This window comes from Adiantum capillus-veneris, chromosome 8 (genome assembly GCF_014529385.1).
Source record: "Adiantum capillus-veneris isolate H3 chromosome 8, ASM1452938v2, whole genome shotgun sequence".
In the NCBI taxonomy this organism is placed as follows: Eukaryota; Viridiplantae; Streptophyta; class Polypodiopsida; order Polypodiales; family Pteridaceae; genus Adiantum; species Adiantum capillus-veneris.
This window is the reverse complement of record NC_140938.1, coordinates 28155842-28168838: the sequence shown is the minus strand read 5'-3', so window position 1 is coordinate 28168838 and position 12997 is coordinate 28155842.

Here is a 12997-nt window from a genome sequence, read left to right as displayed (position 1 = left end):
TCTCTCTCCCTCTCTCTCTCTCTCTCTCTCTCTCTCTCTCTCTCTCTCTCTCTCTCTAAATGGAGTGAGGCAAACCGTGATGCCAACTAGCCAACAACCATGAGGGATGCCAAGATCTCCAATCTCGCAAGGAGGACATCACACAAAACAAAAGCCCATGGATAGCAATACCAATGGCATCCAAAGGGGGTTCTTGACATGTATCGCCAAGCTCAAGGCCAATATCAATGGATACGCTCATGCGTGAGCACATCACCAAACTCAAAGCAAGCATGACCCATAGAGAGAGAGAGAGAGAGAGAGAGAGAGAGAGAGAGAGAGAGAGAGAGAGAGAGAGAGAGATCAAAGAGGTAACCAAAGCACTCAAAGTTCAAATGGAAGCCAAGAAGGAAGGGTAGGTGAAGATACCGCACATAAACCTTTGTAAACAAGTACAAGAGGATATAAAAGAGGCAAGAACCAATTCATACAAATCCACAGGGAAGATGGAAAGAGGCCCCTCCCCTAAGCAAAGCATGGAAAGTGGGGAAGGATGCAACAAAGAAAAGCCCAATCATGCACATCCAGAGTAAGATGGAGAGGACTTCTTTCCCGTGAGAGAGGGTGATCTTGCACACACTCATCGATGATCCCATTTACTTGGATGGGAATTGTAAGGACGAGGGACTAACGCATGCTCTTTTCCACCTAACTTCCTCCTCTTATAGACCCTCTAGCCTATCTTTAGGAGCCCCTGAACCTTGCATGCCTAGCAGGTCTTACCTAAGGCCTGCCCCTTGGTCCTATACTTGTCTTGACATTACTCCCCCCTTGAAGGAGAGTTTTTGTCGTCGAAAACATCAATGAAGCAAATCTTCTTAAAAACAGTAAAGTCTTCCTCCCCATATCTTTTTCAACCTAATTGATCCACTTACTACTTATCAATTCTGGTACTCATATGTGGAGCTATTTACTCGTAGCAAAATTTGAGTGGAATGATTGCAATCAAATATCCTCTCAAGAGATTGTTCCTTTGGCCAAAAGGAACCTCTACTTAGATCTCATGCTAGTATTAGATCCTACCTCAAACGAGATGCTCTAACTGAGCAAAAATTATTGCTATCACTTGTTAACTAATAGAAGAGCCCATCTCATGCGAGACACTCTAACTGAGCAAAACTTATTGCTCTCGCTCTGCTAATATTAGAGCCTACCTCATACGAGATGCTCTTGGACTAATTGAGCAAACTTATTGCTCTCATTTCTCTACTAATATTAGATCCTATCTCAAGTGAGATGTTATAACTAAGCAAAACTCATTGGTGTCACTGATTGACTGATAGTGCAACCCATCTCAAGCGAGACGCTTTAATTGAGCAAAACTCGTTGCTCTCATTTCTCTACTAATAATAGAGCCTATCTCAAGGAGCCGCTCTAACTAAGAAAAATTGATTGCTCACTCTTCTTAGTTAACGATAGATTCTGTCTCAAGTGAGACGCTCTAACCAAGCTTATTGCTCACTCTTCTCAAGCAATTCCTTCTAAAAACGGGAATGCTTCTCACTAATGCTAATCAGTTAAGCAATTGAGCATTGGGACTTGCCCTTGATACATAAAAAGGTTTGTACCTCGTGTCTTAATCCGTGGGTACATTTACTAGTGCTATTCTTCATATCAAGAAGAAGAGCCCTTCTTAAAGTATCTGTCATGGAAATTAATTTCTAACCTTCTAAAGTATTTTCCATATTAATTTGGTCACTTAAGTATGAAGAGATTTAAAAGAGAACAAGTTAAGTTGATCTAAGTGCTAATGGACTGGCTCGGTCATAGGCGTGGGACCAAAAGGAGAGAAGTTTATAAAAGAGCAAGTGTAGTTATCTTAGTCATAGTTACAAGTCAAGGAAGGATGAATATATCCCGAGCAGCCTTGATCAAAGGAACAAGACAAAGGAGGTTATCTAGAGCACAGATAGTCTAAATCTAGCAGGTCTAAATATAGTAAGTTCAAGTAATTAAATTAACTCTTTAAACTCCAAGTATGAAATTTGGAAAGCCTTAGGATAAATTTCTAACTTGCCACAAATAGTCTAAATCTAACAGTCTAAATATAGTAAGTTTTGGGATCAGCTTGGTGTCACCTCTAAAACATCGTGCTAAGGTCTTGCACATGAGGTAAAGCTCTAAAGCCCAAAGTCCATCCTAAATAAGCAGGTAGGCTCTAGCTCAGGTTAGCTTCATAAAGCCTCCAAGGTTAGTGCAAAGGTCCTACACCCGAGCTAGTTAAATTAAAGCGTAAGTTTATGGTTTTTAATAAATGAAACGCAACAAAAGTAAAAGGATGTTGCTGATAAGCGTAAACGAGCCTTGACCTTCAAAGAGAATGATTGAGTATTGCTCAAGTTTCCAAAGCCTATCAATGAACTGCTTACAAGCTAAGGTTACCTAGCACTTGGCCTCAAATTGGCTCGTTCATAATGCCTTTCATGTGAGCCTCTTGAAACCTTATAAAGGGGAGCCAGCCAAAGAGCCGATAACTGAAGAATCCTCCAAGTTTGAGGGTCAAGAAGAGATCTTGCAACTAGAGAGCATTCTACTACATGGAGACAAGGTATTGAAAAGTGGTAAGACTATCCATCGTTGCACTAGAGAGCATTCTATGACATGAAGACAAGGTATTGAAAAGTGGTAAGACTATCCGATGATATCTGTTAAATTTAAGAACTATCCTTTCGAAGATACAAGGTGGATACAAAACAGCTAACTAAAGGATAATATAAATCTTGTAAAAACTTATAATGACTTTTGTCAATAAACAAGTATGTTTTATAAAGGATTTTGTCTTTTTTTTACTCTAGGATTTCTTTTAAATGTTCATAAGTTTTAAGTGTATGCATACCATGAATCAAGCTTTTAACAGCTTAGGATCTCAAGCATCTAGTAGACCATGCCAATCTACTATGAAAGATGATTAGGGCTAAGTAAAGACATGCTTGCGACAACTAAGTCTTTCAAGCACCAAGTGGAGTTAGTCACCATTATGGGAAGAATGTCGACGGGTAAAAAGGGATTCTCTACCCAAAGCAGCATGACTAGCTAGGACTTTAATGCCTCCAAGGTTAGTGCAAAGGCCTTGCACCTAAGCTAGTTAAATTAAAGGGTAAGTTATGGTTTTCAATAAGTGAAAGAGAAAAGCTAAATTTAACTAGCTCAAGTCTTGCACCTGAGCTAGTTAAATTAAAGGGTAAGTTTATGATTTTTAATAAGTGAAAGGGAAAAGGCAAACTATAAGGTTAGATCAACCCCGCCATGTTTTGGTATGTTGACCCTAGACCTTATCTTGCAAGTTTGGCTAAGCCACATGTCCAAAGTAGCTTGCACTTGATTTTGTGAAGTTGGGCAAGTTGTTGTTGTTGTTGTTGTGTGTGTGTGTGTGTGATTTCACCCTTACTAAATAGAAAAAAGAGAAGGGAGATGAGTTCTTTCAAGAAAGGCAAGGCTGGCATGTGTTTGCATAAGCATTAAGTTGCATTTTAAGCCTTTTCTTCTCAATGGACAAGTGGTTATGCTAAGTTTGCATGAATACAAAAGGAGAGGTTTGTTGGATTTTGCTCTCTCTTTTTCTTGTTCTCACACTCTTTTTCTTATTCTCACACTCTCGAGTGCTCAAGAGTGGCTAAGCAAGAGTTCTCACATTCTCTCTCACGTGGGTGCTTAAGAGTGAGTCTCTATGCACAAAAGCTTGGCTAGGGATGCAAATCCAATCAACTGAAATGTCTCCTTCTTCTTCTTCATTTTCCATTGCTCTATTATGTTAATCTATGCTAAGAGCTTGCTCATGGAACAAGCATATATGAAGTACAATTTCTCTTGCTTGGAAAATAATTATTTCACCCTCATCTACCTCTTACCCCACAACCCACAGTTCTTTCTCTCTGTTGGGGTATTCAGGGCTTGGGAAGGAGGGTCACACCATGGAATCTTGAAGAACATCATCTTTTTTGTTCAAGGAAAGCTCCGTGAGAGCACAAGTTGTGTCATAATCAAAGCTCTCTTCGAGAGAGAATTATAATACAAAGACCTTTTGGAGGGGGGATTAGCTCCCAGCAAATCAGATCCTCATCAAGTTTTCAATCTTAATTGTCATATTGTCTTTGAATTATGTGCATGATTTTCAATGCTCTAATGTGTGAATGTTCAATGAAATTAGCCCGAAACAACCTCTAGTTTCCTCTTCAAAATTCTCTTAAAGAAAAATATATCCTTTAATAAGAAAACGTTCCATTGAATCTAAAGTAAGTCTTAGATTCTTTGACAGTATCTCTTGGATCCCTAAACTCCTCAACTCCACAATCTAACGGATATTGCAGTGTGCCCAATCATGGCTACATAAGAACTGCACCTACATCCCTCTACTTAAAACTATGTGCCCTTATGCCTGCACATAGTAGCCAAACATGATCCTAGATATGATAAAGGCTAACTTCAAACATCACACTTATAGTGTCCTGATAGAGTGAACATGGATCTCAGTTTTAGTATCTACTAAGGCATTACACTCATACTATTGCACAGTGCGTACAATTTGAATAGCTAAAGGTGACCTAAGATGTGACCAAGCTATCATCAAATGACACACTCTTAGTGTTCTAAAATAGTAATGCTAATGAAGAAACTCAAAAATAGCAACATGCTTCATACTTGCTTGTAGCCAAATAAACAACATAATATTCTGAAAAAAGTAATATTGATGCTAAAAATGAATGGGAAGCACATCTACTAAACACACTTAGTGTCTTGCTGTAGGGAACATGAAGCTTGTTGTGCACTTTTCCCAAAGCGTTACACTCATGATAGAGCATACCATCATATAGACAAAATAATATTTTGTAAGAGGATTGCTTATAAGCAAAACTAGAACCATGCATTGCACTTGATCCTAACCATATATTTGGCATCAAGTTACTTGGAAACTGACAAAAATATTGTACCAAATATGGAAGATGCTTATTTGATCTCCACCTTGGGACATACGGTGACTATCTTAGTCCCTAAAATGCTATAAAATGAGGCAAATAAATGCCATTTATAAATATTATTTGCATCGTTATGTTGAATTGCATAAGTACCCTCGTGCAAAGATTCATAACTAAATTATGTATGCTCTGTTGTGCATGCCTTGTATATCTTAAGTATAATCGACCTTGTTGATCATCAGCCAAATAGTAGAATGTAATTTGGTTGATGTTGTTCTTGACAAAATGTCATATATTGTAGTGGAAGTGTAAAAAATACTTCTTGCATGGAGTTAGGTCCACCACACTAACATGTCTTAAATGCATTTTTTGCAAATGTAGCAACCCTTGTTTGCACTTTTTTTATCTCTTCAGTCATCAAAATTTTTCTTGTAAATTTTCATTATAAATCTTGGGGTCGATTTGGTAAGCCATGTACGCTTCCTCCACGTGAGAGGAGCCTTGCAATCGACTAAATTTCCCTGAGATCAGTAACCACCTCCCTACTTTGAAAAAAATATTGTGTTGGTTCAAGATTGTACCTCCTCCATTCTCATGCACATTGTGCGGAGAGGATACATACTATTTGCTCATTATAGATAACTTTGTATCTGCAATACTCCTTGAGCTTGCAAAGATTAAGCCTTGGTCCTTGGGAAGTCAGCTTTGTTTCCTTGCAGGAATTGTTTGACAAAGACAAATCTTGGCTGAGATTTGTGGTGCGTCATAGAAGACCTTGCCAATGCTAGCATCCTTCCAAGGATCTACAAGAGGTAGTATCTTTATGCTTGTATCACGATACAGGATGTTGGTAGCTAGGCTAAATCAAGAGGATAATGTATTGTCAAGTTCAAGTACAAAGAAGATCACACAAATTACGATGATAGTGATCATTTCTCTTAAGCCACTCGTTGTTGGTTACAAGTGTGGAAAACATGGTCTAGGAGCTTATGAAGTTTAGTTTAGCCAAATAAGACGAGTTGGAGCAAGTTTGTATGAGGACCCCTCTCTCGCCTACCGTAGAGCCTACTAAGATACCCCCACACGTAGTTTTCCTTTTTGGCAAGGAAAAAACATGAATGTCTACATTCTTGAAATCAATATATGAGACATATTTCATACATGGAGAATATGAATTCTCATGGACTAAGACAATGATATCCGTATTTTATAATGTGTCACGACAAGTCTCATGGTGTTAGTCACCATCCATTTGAGAGGACCATTTCACAACACAAGGTATTTTGAACAATTCAAGTGGCCAAAATTGAAAAATATCAACGAAAGCTTGTTAATGTAGCAAGTTATGATTATGCTTGTTTATGATACCAAGTTTTCAAAACCGGTTGTCTTGGAAGTATCTCGGTCTACAAAGACTTGCATACCTAGTTACGATTCTATCTAGCATATATAGCAAGGGTTATTTAATGTGAATGATAATGTTTCTTTTGTTGAACGTAGGCATGATGTATGTCCATGTCCAATTATGGTTCAATGTTTATAGTATAGCTCTTTTTCCTAGTAGTTGTTAAGTCTTCATCTTAAGCATTATTTTTTGTGACTATATCTCAAATTACGATGGTTAAGTTTGGGTAGTTTGTGCTTACTGTTTCTTTTCAGTAGCTATTTAAGGTTTCATACCTTATGTTTCACTAACACTATATTGTAATGTTTAACAAGCAGTATGTTCAATCTAAGTACCGTTGCTTGGCCACAAATACATGGCCATATCGAAAGGGTCAGCCATGTCCTTGAAGGCATGTTACGAGCATTTGTCAATGATACCATATGGATATGTTAATAATTTCTTGCCACAATGCTCTGCAAGCACAAGAACACTATAAAAAGTACGTTTGTGAGGAGCATTTCTAGGTCACTTTTAAGGAAGGTGACAATGACAATTTGCAAGTTCCAAAATACTTAGAAAGCCTAAAGTATGGCCCCACCCCTAAGCTATCCTTATAATGAGATGATATTGTTGTTAACCATGATATCTTAGCTAACTTCGAAAACCTCCAAGTCTATTGCATAAACGTGAAAAATGATGGATTTTTATTAGTTATAAGCATGGCATCATGTTTTTCGTCAAGTACTAGTCATGGAAAGGCAGACTTGAAGAAGGTTCCACTTCGGAAAACATTAGTGTTCTTAAGAGGACAATCGCCACTTTTGTTTTCAAGAAAGAAAGATCTTCGGGGGGGAAATGCCCCAACAAGAGTCTTGCAAGGGCAAGACAAGCTAGGAGCCACAAGTATGCATGCATGGCAAGGGGTCTTGGTAGTTAAGCCTAGTAGCTCCACTTAAGGGACTTGGATGGGAGGAGATCAATATGCAAGTACCCATTGTTTTACACCTCTCAAGGCACCCACTACTCAGTTCTCCACTTAAGGGACTTGGATGGGAGGAGATTAATATGCAAGTACCCATTGTTTTACACCTCTCAAGGCACTCACTACTCTGTTCTCCTCCATTGTAAACACATCATCCCTTAACAACTTACCACATCATACTGACTCAAGTAGCACTACATGCTCACCATGCCCCATAATAGATGGTATAACAAGGAGTACAGAGAGCTATACAAAAGACTTCGTATACAATGTACACTAGCTGAAAATACTAAGCGAGAGGCTAAAACGCAAGAGTTCAAGGCAACCCAAGAGTTAGAGTTGTTCCACGTACTCATGATCCATGATTTAGTCGTGGCACGTACAAAATTTATTGGAGGTAATCCACAAATCGCGTGGGATCAATAATAAGATATTTTCAATTCCAAAAATGTTCACATTTTTATTTATAGAGAGTACCATTCAAGGAACTTTTAAAAAAAAAAACTTTATAGTTTGAATAGGAAAAGGGTGTGTTATAATACCTTTGCCCTTTTCTTTAAGTTGTGATGCTCGGGGCATGAGGGTGTTGTTGGTATCTAGAAGACTGCTTCTACCACATGTGGTAGCACGTTTGATTGAGTAATTGCAGTGGTGAATGTTGGCATTTAAGATATAGATTCCGCTCGAGTCTTGAGGCATCAAATTAACAATTTTGGAGCTCTTAGAATTGGTGCAGGCTCCCATTGTGGGACATCATCATTAAAGGGATTCTAAGTACTAGCTAAGATTGGGGCTCACATGGATTCCTTGAAGTATACAAGAAAAGGGATTGCTATGTGCTCTCAAACAAGATCTTCATATGACATTCCCCCAAGCATCCTTATCTTTTGCATTGGGTGTCTTCATGTATTGTGTTCTATTTCAGTCCATATTAGTTCAGTTTCAGTCATAATCTTGCACCACACCATTACTTAGAGTTATGCAAAGAACATTCTTTAGCAGCTTAGAAACATCGAGGGACCTTCATAGATCCTTGGATCATAATTGTTAATGGTTAAGTAAAATAAATTGATCAATCTTTCTTCGGGGATTGGTTATTGCTTGCTCTAGTCAACATTGTCTTGGAATTGAATAGCCATTCACATGTATGACTCTCCTTCCAAAGCTATTCTCAAATCTCCATCTCCAATCACCTATCACTTTCAATTTCTAGTTCAAGACAAGAAGTGGCACCCACATGACTAGAATGTGTTGAGGTTCTATAGGGAGCTATGGATTCCAATGTGATGGCCATCTTGGATTGCAAATGCATGGACCTATCAAGTTCTTCAACATTGCTTCTACGATGATGGTTTGATCTTGTACTCTATGCTCGTCCTCATGCAACATAATGGAAGACTACAAAAGTAGGTCTTTAGGGAGTATTCATTGTGCATAGAGGTCTCCTGCCTAACTACAAACAAGATTGACTATCTAGAACATGGATTAATAGTTCATATATTGAAATTTGCATGAATCAACTTATTTCACCCTAGATGCTGGTCTCTTGCAAAAAATGGGATATTATTTTATGGTCATTTCTATGTTCCACCAACCTCCTTTCAAGAATGGGGAAGTGTCTTTAAGCTTGCATTGCCTCATGTACGAAGTGTACAATGGCCACTCCCAAGCTTGAGCCAGATTCAAATCTATAGGTGTAAGGTTTTTTACGGTCCAAAAATGTTTCAATGTAGTAGATCATTTGCAAGTGAAAGGTTTTACAATGGCTTTCTACAAGAGGATTTCCAATCAACAGGCAAAGAAAATCGAGCGAAGCCAATTTTTGAGCAAATATGAGCAACATCCTTGAAAACCTGATGCGAGTGCAAGATATATTGAAGAAAATACTGGATTCAACCACCCAAGACCTCAACGCAAAAGTGTCATATATCTAAAATTTCCACAAAGTAGTGGAGGCTTCAAAATCTCCTTACATGTTGAGGCACTGACAAAATCCCAAGTCAAAGTATCTATAAAGCTGTTGATTGTGGATGCATAAAAAACACCAAAAAAGGTTAGAAGTAACAAACTTCTAGCAAGTATATGAGGCCACTCATGTACCTACCAAGGCTTGAAGCAACTCCATCTTTGTGAGTGCAACCTAATACACACACTCATAGGCAACAGAGTCTAAACCAAGGATGTGAAAGAACATGAAGTAGACTAAAAAACCTTGTACAATTGACAAACCTCATTTTTAATAGCATAACCTACTCTCCCATATTATTTTCTCTATGCTCAAGCTTTACATGCTCTCCTTACAAAAAGAAAGGACCTCGCATGTTTAGGTGTGTCCGAAAATGCGCATCTAGTCTTTGGCCCAATGGAATAGTGCCACCGTAGATAGGTAAGGTCTTCTGCCCTCTTATTTGAAATCCCTTTACTCATCAATTGAAGCTTGATTTCTCTTGAAATTCTTGCCTTGCATTAAATGGTAAAAAAATGTGCACATCGATATGCAAAAATCATTGCATGTTAGAACCTATAGAAGTGCAAGGGCTTAGGGGTTGACATAATAAGATGTCACTACCCACAACAACACCAAAGAGCCAAAGAAAGAGCCCAGACACCATAGATGGCAAGGAAAACCCACACAAAAGAGCAAAAAGGGAGGAAGAGAATCCTAAGGAAGAGAAGAAAGAAAAGGAGCATGTTACCCCTAGAAAGTGCCCTAGAAAAACACAAACACATGCCAAAGAGGAGCAAAAGAGGGAGACAAAGAAGAAGCAGAGAAAGAAATCAAAAGAACCAAAGTCCAAGAGAGAGAAAGATAAACATAAAAAAACACCAAAAGAGCCAAAGCCCAAGGAAGAAGAGAAGCAGAAGAAGACACCAAAAGTGCCAAAGGACAAAGAGAAAGAAGAAGAGCCAAATACACCAAGAAAGACCCAATAAGAATAGAGGAGGCCAGCACAAGAAAGAGTCCTAAGACTCCCAGAACTCCCATAAACATTTTGTGAACCAACATTTTGTAAATAGAAAACATTTTGTAAACAATATATATTCTCTCCTCGAGAGCATTTTGTAACCATACATATTCTCTCCTTACCAAACTTATTTATCTTTTGTAAAGATCAAACATTACACCCCTTGTAAATTTTACAACTTTCATTGGCTCTCATGTAGCTCCCAATAATAGTCTTTCAATTTCTGTTGTAATTTGGCAGCCCTTGCATCTCTCTGCATGTTTTTCACAGTCCAATTGTGTTGACAATAGCATGCCAAGGCCCAAACCATAATCCATGCCATCTTCCAACCCTACACCTGAAGGGCCTAAACAATCTGCCAACCATTGGTGGGGGGTGGGGGGGGGGGGGGGGGGGGGGAGGGGAATGGAAACTAGCTCAAAATCTACCTCCACCTTCTCTTCTACTCCCTCTTCTACCTTCTCCTGTTCATGGGTTTTTCTCTCTTTTTTGTTCTCCTTCTTGCTCGCAGGAAATGAGGAAAAGGATTTCTTTGAGGGAGAGGATCTAGAATCCTTACCCATATCTCTTGGCCTGCAAGTTGAGCTATGTATAGTGTTGTGAAGCAATTGGAAGACAAGAATGCACTTTATTGTTTTGAACATATACAAATCATACCATATTGAGGGAACACCACTGGCATCAAATGAAAATGGAAGCCAACAAGATGAGACATTTACACAAAACAAGTATTTTTCATTGATATGAAAATATTTTGTACAAAATGTCAGCCTGCTACAATTGATACAATCTGCCAATAGTACTGATAGGTTAGTAGGGCTCTAAATAGGGAGCATGCTTTAGCTTGGAAGAAGATGCACTATCCCTTTTGGCACAGAAATTCCTTCTCAATCCTCCTCGGGATCCGCAAGCCATAATTAAAAAAATAGAGAAAGTAAGATTATGTCTCATAGAAGCAAAGAATGGTAGAAAGACAGAAAGCATTATCTACACACCTTGTTTCCAGCTATCCAGAAAGCAAAAGCTGTAGGCAAATCTATCTCCTCATCGTGTAAGTCCTGCCTCACTTGGTGCAATGTGCACTTCGTTCTTATCTTCAACGTTGACAGGTGTTCACTGAAATCCATACATCAATGTCTTGAATGGGTTTCTCATTAAAATCATCCATGTTTTGATATAAAGGGACCAAGTCACCCCCCACATGATGCTGTCGACAATAAAAAAAATGATATGATGAATTTTTGGGTATGGATCATGTATTTACAGGTAATGGAGCAAGATTGCACTTTCCAAAGACACTATTCACTATTTTTTGAGCCCAACCTTCATCCACCAAGTTTAATACATCTTCATTGTCTAAGCACTTAATGGGACATCATTGTTCTAAACACTTTAATGTCTATCTTTGCAAAAAAATCCACAGACAATTATGGGAATAAAAATTGAAACTCTACTCTTCTTGCTTGCAACGATGGCCTTTAAACATTTCTACATCTCATAAAAAATCTTGCACCTATGGCTTTAATGTGTTGTTGAGCTTGGTAGTGGCCACTCTCCACTTCTAAAATCAGGCATGGCAAGCTTGGAGACAGTGCCCAAATCCTTCATGAATCTTCAGAGAGGGAGTTTGAAACTCTCCAACAACAACATTATGAATCTTGCCAACACCATCACATGTTTGAAAGAAACACCCCTTGGTGCAAGGGAGCGCAAGCGCACGTTTTCATCCATTGAACCCTTGCACATTCGGGTGGAGCACGTAAACAACGAGTGACAGCCACAAGGTGATTTGTTTTTCACTTGCAAGATACATTTTGACTTCACACTATTTGCTAACATGTATCTTATTGATTGTTTGCTAAAAACTTCATTCATCAGGAGGCATGTGGTGGAACAAGCCAAGATTATCGAGTCAACCTTCTCACTAGTTGTCTCAATACCCATGATGTGATTTCTATGTTACAATCACCTGGGGGGAAGCACGTTAGGGATGCAGTCACCAAGGACCTTATGCACAAAATTGGAAAATGTGGTTAGTGAAGATGACGTGCAACAAGCTTGTGATGAGGTTGGGATCAACACCAAAGCCTACAAGGCTATTTTTCAACTCCTAGAGGATTTCCTAAGAGTGCGCGACATTGTGGAGAACCTATTTCCCGTTTTGCACAAGGTCAACCTTGCAAAGAAGGTCACAAACAAAGATGTGTTCGCCCGCATTGGGATATACCTACACATCGAGGACACAATGCCTGCTTTGCTTTATGCTTCATGCACACCAAAGGCAAGGGGAAAAGGTAGGCAAAACTCCATAAGACCTTTGGAGAAGGGCTTCCCTTACACAATGTGAAACAATATTTTTGTGGACCTCATAAGGCTTCAACAAGCTATGCTTAGATTCTACGAGTTACCTCAAGAAGGTGACACAATACACTCCTTTATTTTAGTTGTGTTCTTCTTATCATAAACTTTGAAGTCTAAGGTCTTGCCTCTATTTGTTTTGCACCGCTTGACACAAAGACCGCTTTTGTGTTGAAACTTGACGAGTGTCAAATAGTGAAAGGTCAAAGGTTAGAGAGGCTAAGTGTCACTCTAATGAATGAAGCCCTCTTGCAAACCAAGCGAAGGGATTCAGTCGAACCCCGTCTTTCAGTGTGCAATCAAAGAAAGAAATTTGGTGGCTGGGTGCTATTGAGGTGAGTACTTTCATAGA